At 55.4% G+C, this 15417-nt stretch overlaps 1 non-coding gene across 1 annotated transcript; it reads right to left on the reverse strand.

Annotated features, from left to right (window-relative positions):
* Window positions 1-14955: 14955 nt before the first annotated feature.
* On the reverse strand, window positions 14956-15037 carry TRNAS-CGA (transfer RNA serine (anticodon CGA)). The gene has a single exon. It is a non-coding gene; the product is annotated as a tRNA-Ser (tRNA).
* Window positions 15038-15417: the final 380 nt, after the last annotated feature.

A 15417-nucleotide genomic window follows, 5' to 3' on the forward strand; every position in this document is an offset into this window, starting at 1 on the left:
GGTGCTGCTCTGGTGTATGGGTTCGTATTGGCGGTTGCCATGGCCTGGCTATATGCTTTGGCTTTCCTGGACTATTCGCTGTGGGGAGAATATGCCATTTGTATATTGTGCATTTCTTCCTTCTTTCTTTCCAGATGCAGAACAACGAGAGCCACATCCCCAAATTCCTGTTCCAGGCCCTAGACTACCTGGAAAGCTCACAGACAACAATACGACACTCTGCAGCCTTGTTCATTGGTAAGCAGAGCAAATTCACTTGAGCTTTCTTAAATGTTTCCTTCAAAGCCCTTTTCTAGACAGCTGCTCTGTTCCCTCCAACAGCACCAGAATCCTGAAACGGGGGGTGTGTGGGTGTGAGAGAGAATTAACATGTATTCCAAGATGAAGGGAGCAACTTAGCTGTATCGACTGCACCAACTTCCCCTGCCCACAGCAGCTCTTTGGCTGCACCTAGGGGAGATTGAATTCACATCATGCTGGTTTGATGTGAATTCAGTCTCCTTTAGAAATCAGCTTCTCAGTAACTGCTGGGCATCTGATGCTTTATCTAATGTGCTTTGTGAAGAGATGTAAGGAATGTATTTAATTTTCCGAAGGGCTGTCTTGGGGAAATGGCTGCATCTTCAGCAGTTTTCAGCGAAGGATTTGAAAAGTAATGAGATCCATTGTATTCATTGTATGTCTAGGAAATACTATCCACCATTACTGTGATTTGTTGTCTGAAACAGTGAATGAAGATGGCATCTTCCGCCTGTATGAAGGTAAGGAAATATCTCTGTGTGTTTGTGCCTCTGTGGGAAGTACAGGGGTGCAGCACAGGGCCCGAAGACAGCTTTGAATGTGGACACAGGTCCCTCTCTGTCTAAGAACAGCGTTTAAGGAAGAAGGATGGTCATGCGAGCGTCATCGAGCTACCACAATATGTGTATGGGAGCAGGGGAATTCCATCTCTAGCTCCTAGTATAGACGTTGCCTTAAAGCTGTGTGGGGAAAGTGTCTTCATAAAGGTCTGAAAGTCTGTAATGGAAGGCCTGACAGTATTGAAAAGAGCCGTAGTTATTAAGGATGATGATGATGATGACAATTACCCTCATCACCTGCCCTCCCTGTAATGGAGTGATTGCAGGCCAGGGAGATTCCCTCCGAGATTGGTCATCAGCTCATAGGAAATCCCATGAGGGCACATGGGAAACACTTCTCCCTGTGACCTCTTGAGGAATGAAGGCACAGGGCCACAAAAGATTTCAGTAGACATTAGGAGCCTAAATCCCTTTGTGGATCTCGGCCTAAATGTTGGATGGTTTAATGTCGCTGCGGCTGTCACTTTCCTGTTCCATCGAAAGAACAAGTGCCCCCAACCATCTGTGTGTAGGGGTGTGTGTACGGGTGTAGGCCGGCGGAGGGGGAAGTGACAAGAATGGGGTCTCCTCTCTGTGCAGGGCTATTTTGGGAGGAGCGGAGTTGTTGTTCTTGTGCCCTTAGACTCTTGGGGAGCTAATAGCAGGGGGCGATGGCCATCGGGAGAGGAGATTTCCTAGGCGCCAGGCACATCAGCACCAGAGGCTTTTCAACCTGTTTCCTCTTGGTTTCAGCTTTTCAGGAAGTGCCTTTGAAATCTGACAGGACCACGTGGTACATCCTCAACAGACATTATAAATGGTTGCAGAAGCTTGTAAATCTCGTGTCGGGTTCTGCATTTGACTAGGGAACCGGGACCGACACAGAAGAGCTCTTTGTCCTGCTCTGGTACGTACACCAGGCGCTTATCAACTTTTTGGTGTCCCTAGCCTCTGTTTGCCAGCGCTGATCAGGGCAGGGCCATACACATGGAAAGCAGTGCGGTGAACGACTCCTCCATGTCGCTGGGTTCAGAAGACAAAGCACGGCTGGTTGGCCCAGTGGTTGGAGCAGGTGCGCTGGGGCCGCGTGCTCAGAGTGGTGGAGGTCGAGCCGAGGGGAGCCAAGGGTTGGAGCCGGAGTCAGGAGTCAAGAGCAGGATTGGAACAGGCTGGGGAGTAGGGCCAGGGCCGGATTAACAATTCCCGGCCTATGGGAGCTGCGGGGGGACGCGCGGGGGGAGGGCAGAGCCGACAGGCAAGAGCAGCCCCCAGGACAGAGGTTCCCGGTGCAGTGCTCATCGCGGCGACGTGGCTGCGGGGGGACAGGAAGAGCAGCGCGCGGAGCCGCCTCGCCCCCACCCCAGCCAGGCAGAGCCGGCTCGGCTGGAACGCAGCACACAGGGGCTTTAGGGGCTGCAGCTCGGGCCCCCCTTAGCCCTGCTCCTTTCCTGAGTGCACCATTGCCCCACTTCTGCCCCATTGCCACCTCTGTTACAGGGCAGCACCCTGGAGCTGATCTCTGACATCTCTCTCCCTGGAATGAAGTCACTGCAGAGTCAGGACAACCCCACCTTTGGGCACCATGTGGGACATCTCACCCCACCGCACAGAGCCCGACATTCACACAGCTTCTCGCATGTGGTTCCCTCACTCATCAGTGCCAGGCGGAGAGAGGAGAAATTCTCCCAGACTCCCTTTCACCATTGCCAGCCCCCAGGGTAGTAGCGGTTGCCAGGGGTTGGGTGCTCTCTTTAAGAAATGCCAGCTCTCCGGGAAGTTGCAAATGAACATTAGCAAAGTGGGGTGGTTTTGTGCTGTGGAAAACCACCGTGCTTGAAGGTTTTGTTTTTCTAATTTGTGCTCCTGCCCTTTCTCCCTCTTCCAGACATCTAGAGGCCAACAGGAGCCAACTGAGCCCACCACTGATCCCATCTCTTGTGAGATGGCAAAGCAGCTGTTGCACGGGAAGGAGGAGACAGAAGAGGCCGAGCAGCGTGTGCCGGGGTGTACCAGCCCCACATAACCCCACAGTCTAGGCGGAGGAAGCCAAGCCCCTCCCCAGCCCTGCCGGACACGCTACAACTGGAGCACCAGTGTGAAAGGGAGCAGCTCAGCTCACGCTAGGCAGAGCGCCGAAAATGGAGGATGCACCTTGGAGGCTCCAGTCCAGAAGCAGCTGAAGCCCCGAGGCGCCGAGACCCAGCCGCACCCCCGGGTGCCTGCAGACGTGCAAGGGAGATCGGAGTGTCTGGGAGTTTCCCACGCCGGGAGCCCAGAGACCCCCAGCCCGTGGCCGAGAGACTTCTCCTCTGAAGTAACCTGGGTGAACGAGCCATTGTCATGCTGAGTGACGTCAGCATGTTCTGGTTGGATCCCCACTGACTCAACGGCAAACACATTGGCCACGGACAAGGCCCTGGGCTAGGGCAAGGGGGAGTAAGGAGAGTCTGGGTCCCCCTGCCCTGGCTGCCATTCATCCTCGGGTGGCTGCCCACGTCCCCATTGCGCCACTAGACTGCACAGCCGTTAACTCTGGTCGTTGGGCCACACAGCCCCGACGGAGAGGGCGGCCGCACGGACTCTGGTTGTTGGGCCACACATCCCTGGATGGAGAGGACAGCCGCACGGACTCTGGCCATTGGACCACACAGCCCCAGATGGAGAGGGCGGCCGCACGGACTCTGGTCGTTGGGCCACACAGCCCCGACGGAGCGGGCGGCCGCACGGACTCTGGTTGTTGGGCCACACATCCCTGGATGGAGAGGACAGCCGCACGGACTCTGGCCATTGGACCACACAGCCCCAGATGGAGAGGGCGGCCGCACGGACTCTGGTCGTTGGACCACACAGCCCCGACGGAGCGGGCGGCCGCACGGACTCTGGTCGTTGGGCCACAGAGCCCCAACGGAGCGGGCGGCCGCACGGACTCTGGTCGTTGGGCCACACAGCCCCGACGGAGCGGGCGGCCGCACGGACTCTGGTCGTTGGGCCACACAGCCCCGACGGAGCGGGCGGCCGCACGGACTCTGGGCGTTGGGCCACACAGCCCTGAGTGGGAGGGCTGCCATTTTGGCTCTGGCCATAAGGCCAAACCACCCTGAGGCTAAGGACAGTTATTTAGTTTCACCCATGGGACCTCGCCCCTTTACCCCTAAGGCATCGCCCATCTGTCACCATAAGACCCACACCATGATATAAGAATTTCGGGATCAGGATGCAAATATGAGTAGAAGCAAGGAGTAGCATGTGACCTCTCTAAGAGCTCCTGCCACTCCTCTTCCAATCTGGGGGTGTTTTATCTCCATCCATGTGCCTCAGGAATGGATTTGACCAATGGGGGAAAGTTCTGGGGCAGAGTGACCCATCCGGAAGTGGGTCACGTGACCCCTCCGAGAACTCCTCCCAGTTGGGGTGAGCCTCAGCCCCTTAGGACCAGCCAGAGAGGGGATTTCACCAAATTGGGTAAGTGCTGTGGTGGGGTGACCTGCCCACAAGAGGGGCCCATCACTGCTCCATGAAATCCCCCCACTGTCCTCTACTAATCGGTCAGGGTTTCACACACCCCATAGGCCATCCCAGAAGGGTAACGTACCGATCAGAATAGGCAGTGCCCGAAGGTCTAGGCCAGAAGCCGCCGATCTCTGGAGCTCCATGTTTGCGTGGCTGGCAGCATCCTCCTGGAAGTCGCAACACAACACTGCGTGGAAGAGCCCGTCTCGTTCCAAGGATGTCTTTTGCAGAAATCGTGGCCTAGGCCTTCGGGCTAAACCTGTTCTGGATTGGTACACGTTTACCTTCTGAGATGGCCTAAGGTGGGAGAGAAACCCTCGCCAATTGGTAAAGGGCGGTGTGAGGACTTTTTAGGGACCACAGGATCCTGTTGCGGGCAGCTCACTCCACTATGGCACTTCCCCTATTTGGTCAAATCCCCTCTCGGGGTGGTCCTACAGAGCTGACGTCCACTTCAGTTGTAGAGGACAGAGGGAGGAGTTCTCAGAGGGGAGATACAACCCCCTTCTGGATGGGTCACCCTGCCCCGCAACGTCCCCTGATTGGTCAAATGCATTCTCTGGGTGTGTAAAATGGTGTTTGCCCCTGCCAAATTTTCGTAAAAGAAGGGAAGAAAGGCATGTACGTTTTGTGTTATCTATAAGGTGGCCATCTTGGACTTGGCAAAAGAATCTGGTGACCTTTTGCCATTGGCTAGATTCATTTGGGTTGGGAAGCACACTCCCACGCACGGATTGAATCCGCGTAGACAGGGTCTAACATCCAGGCAGAGACGACGCAAAGAGGGATAGGGAGGGTTTTTAGTTAGGTCTACTCACCCGGTCCTGTGTCCATCATCGAAGTCTGTCCCTGACGTCCAATGTCAAGAGAGCAGAAGCTGTCCATCGCTCTCCCTGCAAGAGAAGGTAGAAAGCACATCAACATTTCCTCCTGGGTGTAATTGTTTGTGAGAGTGGAGCATTTCCAGAGTTAAAGTTTTGTTACTCCACCTCTTCTCTAGCCTATCCTAGTCCTTTCCCCCATCGTAAATAAAATCTTGTTTGTGTGGTTACCACTCTGTGGCCTTATTTTCGTGTGCTAAGGCAAGCTCTGACAGATGGGATTACAGAGGGGACTATGTGGGAAGACTTTACTGTAAGATTTCCCGCATCTTCTGAATGGGGTTTGGGTTCTGCCCTCTTTAAAGGAAGGAAAAATCCTGACAGGTGATCCTAGGGGGCTGAAACCCACCGTGATGAGTTAGTAATCTGTCCTGTTCACCACTCTAGGATGGAGTCTGGGATGCAGGCTCTGGGATGGAGTTTGGGTGCTGGGTGCAGGCTCCGGGCTGGGGCACAGGGTGGGGGTGCAGGATGGGTGGAGGGGTGCAGGCTCTGGAAGGGAGTTTGGGGATGGGAGGGGCTGCGGAGGGAGGGGCTGCAGGCTGTGGAAGGGAGTTTGGTTGTAGGCTCTGGGCTGGGGGAAGGGGTGGGGGTGTAGGAGGGAGTTTGGGTGCAGGAGATGGTGTGTGGGAAGAGGGTGGGGGTGCAGGCTCTGGGCTGGGGCAGGGAGAACCGCAATTAACTCATGCAATTAACTCAAAAAAATTAATCGCAATTAAAAAAATTAAAACTGCAATTAATCATGATTAATTTTTTAATTGTGATTCTTTTAGGTATGATTGATCACCCTGTTAAACATTGAATACCAACTGAAATGTATTAAAGATTTTGGGGTGTTTTTCTCCTTTTTTCAAATATACTGATGTCCATGACAACACAGAATACAGGGCTCACGTTCCAGGATGATGGTTTACAAATATTTACACTGTCAAAGTAATAAAAGAAAGAGCATTTTTCAGTTCCCCTCAGAAAAGTGCAGCAGTGCAAGCTCTTGGCCGTGAAAGTGCAACTTACAAATGTAGATTTTTTGTTTTGTTCCAGAACTGCACCCAAAAGGAAAACAGTGTCAACGTTTCGCGCCTACAAGGCCACCGGACGTTGAGAAGAGGCGTTCGCATGGCACTTTTGTAGCCAGCATTGCATGGTAGTTATGTGCCAGGCATGCTAAACATTCATATGCCCCTGCATGCTTTTGCCACCAGTCCAGAGGACATGCTTCCATGCTGACGATACTCGTTAAAAAAAAGTAATGTGTGAATTAAATCGGTGACTCAGCTCCTTGGGGGAGAATTGTCTTCTCCTGCTCTCTTTTACCTGCACTCTGCCACAGATTTCATCTCCTAGCCATCTCGGATGATGACCCAACACGTGGTGTTCGTTTTAAGAACACTTTCACTGCAGATCTGACAAAAGGCGAAGAAGGACCAATGTGAGATTTCTAAAGATAGCCACAGGACTTGACCCAAGAGTTAAGAGTCTGAAATTGGACTCCAAAATTTGAGCGGGATGAGGTGTGGCGCGTGGTTTCAGAAGTCTGAAAAGAGCAACACGCCAATGTGGAAACGACAAGATCCCAACCACCGAACAAGAAAATGAACCTTCCGCTGGTGACATCTCAATCTGTCCTCAACATGGACGCATGAGCTCTGGAATGGTGCCTGAAACGCGAAGGGACGTATGATTCTTCAGCACATCTGGCCTGTCAATATCCTGCGATGCCAGCTATAACAGTGCCCTGTCAATGCCTGGTCTCCCTTTTAGGTGACACTGTCAACGAGAAGTGGGCAACATTAGCTCCTGCAAATGTCAACAAACCCCTGTTTGTCTGAGCGATTGGCTGAACAAGCAGTAGGACTGAGAGGGCTTGTGGCCTTTCAAGTTTTCCATCGTTTTATTTTTGAATGCAGTTATTCCATTCTGTTACGTGTGAAAAATGCAGATTTTTCATCCCCATAATTACAGCACTTACTCCTAGACGACATTTGCTGACTGGCTTTAGCAAGAATCATGAAAAATGGGTCTTCACACATTTAGCACTGACTGTCAGCCCCTGCCATGTCGTGATGCCGTTCAAAGCACAAGACACTGTTTTGATGAAAGTATTTTAGCGCTTGTAGGCCCGGAATGTATTCAGCTGATTTTTAGAGCCCGTTAGACTTTTGGTACGTTTTTCAAAAGCATCTGTTTAAAATAATGTAGGTCTGGGATCGGGCACCTGACCACACAGATGGGGGCCTAGGGGGCTGTTCCAAACAGGTTAGGCACCAGGGGCTAGCTCCACAAAAATACTGAGCTGGGCTTGGCTGCTACTTTCACTTTCGCTCCCTAAATCTGACACTGAGATGCCGCCAATCCTCAACCCCCCACCAGCTACAGCCTAAATGTAAGGGGACTGTTGCCCCCTTACTAACAGTCAGTGGGGGTGTTTTGGTTGGCTCGCTCCCAGTACTAAAAGGGGAAGGGTCGATGGGAAACCAGGACCCTGAGACTGATAGTCCCCAGGAACAATGGGGAGAGGCCAACGCTCCAGGTCAGCCTGAATGTCAGGGCGAGAAGGCTAATGAGGGAGTCAGGAGGCCAGGGGGGTCCCGTCCTCTGTGAGAGCTGGATTTGCCTGGGTCAGACAGACAGAGTGGGGCCGAGCTAAGGAGAAAGCAGGGGCCCGAGCTGAGCTGGGGAGCGGAGCTGTGCCGATCCAGAGGGACCAGTAAAGCAGCCCAGAGAGAGCAGACCTGTCGTGGGAGCAACCAGAGCCAGAGGGGCCAGAGAAGCAGCCCAGGGAGCTGGGGGCAGAGCAGCAGCCGTGCAGAGACCGAGTGGTGGGGCTGGGGCTGGAGGAGTCCGGAGCTGGGTGCGGTGAGCAGCTGGGGAGAGCGAGGGGGACCCTGGGCAGCGGGCCCCGCACAGGGAGACGCCTCAGCCAAGGGGCTCTGCAGGCCAGGCTTGGATCGTAACCCCGACAGGGCGGGGGCCACACTGGGAAGAAGGGTCCTGCCACTTCGAGCCTGAGAGCGTGTGGCCACCACCAGAGCGAGTGTCCGACCAGCAGCATCCCCGCAGCACGGCCAGGGCCGGGGAAGGGGCCTGGGACTCACAAGGAGCAGACTGTGAACTGCCCTGACGTTCCAGAGACGCTGTTTGTGATGTTCCCTGCCACAGAGCGGGGTGATGTGTTTCCTTTCACCTTTCCCATTTTCCCTTATTCTTTTTTAAATTAATTGTTGATTAAATAACTTGCATTTGCTTTAAATTATATGTAATGGTCAGTGGGTCAGAGAAGTGCCCAGTACAGAGAGAGTACCCCGGAGTGGGGACACCCGAGCCCCTGTCCTAGGTGACCACCGCAGGGTTGGGGGTCGAGCCCCCCAGGAATCCTGGGTCCAGCCTTCTCGGGGTTATGAGGACTCTGCCAGACAGGAGAGTGGAAGGGGAGTCCTCGAGGGCAGGGAGGCCACTGGGTAAAGGGAGTGGGAGCGAGGACTCAGATCCTTTCGCGAGCCCACTTCACCGGGGTCGTGCAGAAGCCAGGACAGTTCCCCACAAGAGCGGGACTATTCCCCCGCTTACAGGAAAAAGGAGGTGCCTGAAAGTAGGACCCACAAAACCCAGCGTGCGAGGCATCTCCACACCGACGCTAACCAACGGGAAAGGCCGATGGGAGGGGTGTGTCCTGAGACCCCCTGCCTCTCTGGATCTCAGGTTACGAGGTCTGGCTTGGAGAGAGGTACCTCCCCCGGCTCCCGCCCGCCCAGCTTTCCCCCACCCCCACCCCCTGCCCTGCCCTGCCCTGCCCCAGCCGTACCTGGTTCCAGCCCGGCCCTGCCGCGGGGTGGGACCAATACTGCTGCCAAGGCCATCCCAAGGGGGTTGCGGGCCCGGGGCAACCCCCCCTCCGCCCCAGACCGCCCCCCCCGCTCCACCTCTTCCCCCAAGACCCTGCCTCCTTCCGCACCTGAAGCAGCAAGATTAATCCCATACGTTGCATTGATTGTGACTTATTTGCCTGATTTGAAACGAGACCAAAAGGACCTGAGTCTCCTCGCTGTCGATAGCCCCCCGCTCGGCCAACCAGCCCTGAGACTCTGAGGGGCGGGCGGCTGAGAGGTCTCACCAGAGGTCCCACAGGACGGCCAGGTCACCATCAGAGCGGATCGCTCTCAGATCCAGACCCACCTCTTTGTGAGGACCTCCCGCGATGAGAGCAACCCCCCCTTGCCCTCCCTCCTCCTTGGGAGAGAGAGGGAAACAGGGAAAAAAGAAGCAAGAGAAGAGGAGAAAGGAGGGAGGAAAGAGGAAAAGGGAAACCCAAAAGGATAAACCCCAAGGTCCCCAGTGATTCCAAGCGTCAAAGCGCTCGGTAGGAAATCACATTCTGCCCCCTTAAGCCAGTGTTTTCTGTGCCGAGAATCCTGCCTGCAGCAGGTGCATCAGACCCAACAGGTTCCAAACCTCTCGCAGCCTCCGACCTTGTCCAAGGGACGTTCGTTTTCTGGCACAACCAGGGGTAGGAAAGGAGAAAACTCCACAGAGGCTCCTCCTCATGCTACGATGTGAATCCTAATTCTCTCCCCGTCCTCGAGGGGAGACCGGGAGAAGGAGACGTGCGGCAGCAAAGCCGGGGGGGTCTCAGCGACTGCCCTGGCCCTGCACCTCGGCCCTGCCCCGCTGATGTCGGGGTCTCTCTGTGAGGTCACCCCCTCCCCACCACCTTTGCCCAATGGGCGGAGGTCCTGCAAAAGGCCTTTGTGATGTCACTGCCCCCCCACCCCTCCCCTCCCAGCTGATGTCCTGCCCCGGCCCAGCCTCTTGGAGCTTGGAGTTGTTGCCCCCGGATCTCCGCACTCAATGACTGGTGAGTCTGGGGATGGAGCCGGCTATACAATAAACCACCAGTTTTTCATAAATTAGTCGACTTAAGGCCAGAAGGGACCATTGGAGCATCTAATATGACGCCCTGCATCTCCCAGCCCTCCCGTGTGTCACAAGAGCTGCTTTTTGATGAAAGCACTTTCCCGAAGGGCATCTAGTCTTCACTGGAAGACATCAAGAGATGGAGAATCCATCACTTCTCTTGCCAGTTTGTTCCAGTGATGAGTCGCCCTCCCTCTTACAAATCTCTGCCTTGTTCTAAGGAGAATTTTTCTGATTTCTGCTTCCAGCCATTGGTTCTTGTTCTGCCTTTCTTTGCAAGACTAAAGAGCCCTTTAAATACTTGGTGTTTTCTCTCAGCGAAGGCACTGCAGGCTGCCATCAGCTCACCTCTCCATCTTTTTAAAAACTAAACAGACTGAGTTTTTCAATCCCTCCTTATAAGTCTTCTCCATCCCTCAAATATGGCTCTTTTCTGCACCCTCTCCAGTTTTTTTAACGTTATTTTTGAAATGTGGACACCAGAACGGGATGCAGTATTCCAGTGTCAGTCTCCCCACTGCTGAATCACCTCCCTTTCCATCCTCTCTTTATCTATCCATGGATGGCGTCACGGACTCACAGGACTTGTGCTCTCTCTCAGCCTCGTACAGTCCTTGGGAGGAACCCCTTTCAGTGTGACAGCCCTTCTCGGAGATCCACTCTCTCGAGGGTTAAGCCGTAGGCCCTTCCGCCTCCTGCAACCCCTCTTCTCTGAGCCTTGAGCATGCCTGTCTGCCGTGGGCCCCCTCAGGGAGTCCCCTCACTCTAGACCCCTGGGGCCTCTACTCCCAGAGGGAAGAAAGCAACCCCGATCTCGAGACTGCCGTGACTCTCAGCCAGCGTAAAAGAGAGGGGTTTATTGAGCGTCTGAACACAGCACAGGAAACTCTCAGGGCCTCAGGCCTAATCTCCCTCTGCACAGTCCATCTAGGTCTCTCCTGCACCCGTGTGGGCTCTGGCTGTTTTCTCTCCCCAGTCCAGAAGCCCCCTCCTTCCAGCTAAGCGTCCGATATCACCTTCCCACAAGCCTGTGTCCTTTGTCTTCTGTCCCAGGTGAACAGGCTGCCTGGGTCTCCTCTATCTCAGCCTCTCCTCTCCTCCCTCTTTTCTTTCCCCCTGGCTGGAAGCAGTCACCGGGTCTTCTCTCCTCAGCCCATTGTCCTTCTACTGGCCCGACCTGGCTGTGACTTCCAAGCTGGGCCTCCCGCTCACCAGTCGCTGGGGTATCCGTTCTCCAGGCCTTTGCCTGAGGGCCCAACTGACAGGAGAGATCACCGCTGGTCCTCTGTAACAGCAAACTACCTCTTCCACCTCGTTAAACAAACAGCACCCAGGGAAACTGAGGCACGCAAACCATTGAAAAACCAAGAAAATCCCCCCGTCATCACTGATGGCTTTGGCCCTGTTCCCCACAGCATCGCACCGGGAGCGGATGTTGAGTGGCTTGCCCGGTATGACACCTAAATCCTTGACAGAGTCACGGCTTCCCGGAGTACAGTTCCCCCTCGGAGGCCTGCCTGCTCTGTCCTGCTGCCCCCTCCCACTGCGCCAAGAGGGGACCTGGTGACTGGAGCTGCTGTGGTTGTGTGAGAGCGCCGGGCTGAGAGACCAAAGGGCACCTCCGTTCTGGAACAGAGGGGTCTGGCCGGTAGGCGCAGTCGCCCCCGGTTTGGGGCACAGAAGGGGCTGTGGCTGGCAGCAGCTTGAAGCCCGTCCCCCAGCTGCGCTAGGCACTGTTTGAATGAGTGCAACGTCCGTGTTACATACGGGCTCCTGGGGCTCGGTGGGAAGCACTGAACTGCCTCAGAGTTCTCTGTTTGCAAGGTCGGTCCCAGGAGATTAGAGAGACAAGGCAGGGAGGGGATCTCTTTCATTCTCCAACTTCTGCTGGGGAGAGACAAGCCTTCGAGCTCCGCAGATCTCGTCCTCAGGCCCTGGTCTCTCTCTGTTAGCCGACGGCCAAGGATGTTTGGTGAGGTGCCAGCTATGCCCGTTTATACCATCCGTGACTTTAACCGCTGGGACGCACTGTCCCTTCGCGGCGGGCAGCCCGGGCTAGGCTGACGGATGCCCCAAGGTCCTAACCACCCGTGACTTTAACTGCTAGAGCTCAGAGCTCCTTCGCAGCGAGCAGTCAATACTGACTGACAGGTGCCCCAATGGCAGCACTAAGAGCCTCTCCACACCCGTGACTTTAACTGCTAGAGCTCAGAGCTCCTTCGCAGCGGGCAGCCAGGATTGACTGACAGGTGCCCCAAGAGTTTGCCCCGTGGAGGCGGCACAACTCAACGCTAGGCTCTTAGTACTCTCACCTAATGGCCAGGCTTTAGAGCCAAAACGGCTGAGGTTCTTTAATTGTGTTGGCTGCTTTACAGTAAACCAGAGAAAACAAGTCAGGCTTATGCATAAATGGTTACCAAAATTTATTAAGCTACATTCTAATCATGTGGTTACAAAATTGCTAGTGCCTACTTATTTAAATGTAGAGATGTTACACACACAAACAAGTTACAAAACTGAAGCCACAATCCCAAAGAAAGAAAACAAAGTATAGAGCTCTATTTCAAAATATGTGTACACTAAAGATAGGAGATCAGGTGTGGGTGCTTCTTACCCTCCTTGCATCTCTCGATTCCAGCGGTGCCAAGCCAGGATCGGTCACTCAATTCCGCCGAAAGACGAATAAGGGACAAGGCGTAGGGACCCTCTTAGCTGCAGAAGCCTTGGGAGACTGTCACTTATCTGACCAGCAGATAGATAGTGAAAAGCACTCAAAAATCAGGGTGCTGTAGGTCCCCTACTTATACCTCTGTACTCCTTTATTCTCTTTCTCCTTTCTTATGCCAAATTGAGGCTGGTCTGTCGGGGTGACGCCAGCTTTCGCAAGAGTAGTTTACACTTGCAAGGGAGAGAAACAATAAGTGTCGACTACTGGACATTTCTTTTATCAGGGTAAATATTTTCCCACCTAGGATGTTGGTGTGTGTGCATCACGCTTTTTAGTAGGGGCGAAGAGCCATGTCTGTCACAGGGCCTCTGACAGGGCTGTCTGGCTACACTCTCCCCAACAGAACCGGGTCCAATAAACCATATGACCTCCCCGGCCTGGTCTTTCGGTGTTTTCTGCTCCCATGGGCGTGGCTGGGAAGGGCCACAGGGCTCAGCAGGCTCAGGGAGAAACCTCAGCCCCACTGGAGACAGGAGGGGAGCAAACCTCACAATCCGTGTGGTCACTGCAGGTCTGTGCAACTGCCCCCCACTCACTCAGTGGCAGTCTGTGGGGGAGGTCTAGGGTGGCCAGGTGTCCCGATTTTAGAGGGACAGTCCCGATTTTTGGGTCTTTTTCTTATATAGGCTCCGATTACCTCCCACCCCTATCCCGATTTTTCACACTTGCTGTCTGGTCACCCGAGGGAGGTCTGGCAGCGCCCTCCCCAGCCACAGTCCATGCGTGCCCAGCAGTCCCTGTGAAAACTCACCTTTTCTGGGTGTCTGTTTCACACCCTCTGCCAGAGACGTTCCCCATTCTTTCTCCAGTTCAGCTGGCAGCAGGTCTCGTGCGAGGGGCGGGGGAGAGCTGAGATTTCAGGCTGCTGTCTTATGGCGGGATTGCTGCGATTAACTGGCTGAACGTGCTAATTCTGAGGACGAAACGGGGAAAGGGGCAGAGATCGAGAGTCAGGGAGTGAAATGGAGAAAATACAGGAAGCATTTCGAGCAAGGGCGAAGTGCAATGACCTGAATCCAGAATATTCTCTGCACCCCTTGTCTAACTCTGGGCCTGATCCTCTTCCGCATTGACGGCCCTTTCCCTGTCTCCGGCCGTGTCTGGAGGGCTTTGTGCCCCTGTGCAGCCCCTTCACACTGCCAGGAAGGGAGAGCTGTTATGGAATCTTAGCCCAATCAGGAACCAGGCCCTGTGTCACCTTCATCCTGGGTTTCAGATGACCCCGAGAAGTTGGGGGGCCACCGGGGCCTAGAGCATGGCCCTGCCACAGAGGCCCCGCCCCCGGTCATCCTCTTCCCCCGAGGCCCCGCCCCCCCACTGTTCACTCCTCTGGCCCCCGAGGTCCCCCTACCTGCCCCTCGCTCCTCTCCGCCTCTTCCCCCAGGACTCCACTCACCCCCTGCTTGCTCCTCTCCGCCCCTTTCCCCGAACGGGGGCTACCGGGGGCCATGGGGCCAGGCACCCGTCCCTTTTCTCTGTCTTTGGTGAGCGGGGCGCAGGGGGGTCCTTGGGGAAGGAGGTGGAGCAGGACAGGAAGAGGCATGAGAAGACGGGGCCGTGGGGGAAAGGCCGAGGGGGGGTGGGGCGCAGGTTTTGGGGGAGGAGGCGGAGGGGGGATGGGAAGAGGCAGAGCAAGAGCAGGGCATCGGGCTAAGAGGCAGAGGGGAGCGGGGTTCAGGTGGGGCCCCCACTTCTCTGGAGCTTTGCTTACAGCACTCGAAAGATGACCACGGGCCCACGGGCCTCCGGCGGGGAGACCCGCCCCACATTCCCCAGCGTTTTCCCCCCGCATGGACGGCCTTTTGGGGGAGGCTCAGGCTCCCCTGGCCTCTGATACGGGCTGCCCGTGCTCAGCTCCTTCCACGCTCTGGAGAGGAGCAGCACCCAGGGGTGGGGCTGAGCCGGGGGGCGCTGGGTGAGGGGCAGAGGCCTGAGACCGCAGGGACACAGCGTGAGGCACCATCCCAGGCATCCCCCTGAAAGGAGCAGAACAGGGTTTACCTGGGGTGGGGAGTGTATGGAGAGCGTCCCAGGGCCGGTGGAGATGTATTGCCCTGGTGAGCAAGTGTGGCTAAAACACAGGCCTCGCTGTGAGCAGGATTTGAACCTGCGCAGGGAAACCCGAATGGATTTCGAGTCCAACGCCTTAACCGCTCGGCCCTCACAGCTGTGAGTGACGTGGCCCCCAGTGGCAGTCTCTACTGGAGCGGCTGGAAGCCGACGGGAGGGAGCTCTCCACCCTCAACGAGCAGCCGTAGCCATGTTGGCAGGAGAAGCTCTCCCAGCACCATAGCACTGTCCACACCGGCGCTTAGGTCCGTGTAACTTGTGTCACTCGGGGGGTGGCTTATTCACACCCCTGAGCCACATACGTTCTACCGACACAAGGGGGAGTGTAGACGCAGCCTTAGCAGAGACGCGATTAAGATCCACTTCCTGGACACTACTGTGCTGATAAACGATGGTCACATAAACACCACCCTATACCGGAAACCTACTGACCGCTGTTCCTACCTACATGCCTCCAGCTTTCACCCTGACCACACCA

Source organism: Lepidochelys kempii, chromosome 11 (genome assembly GCF_965140285.1).
Source record: "Lepidochelys kempii isolate rLepKem1 chromosome 11, rLepKem1.hap1, whole genome shotgun sequence".
Lineage (NCBI taxonomy): Eukaryota > Metazoa > Chordata > Testudines > Cheloniidae > Lepidochelys > Lepidochelys kempii.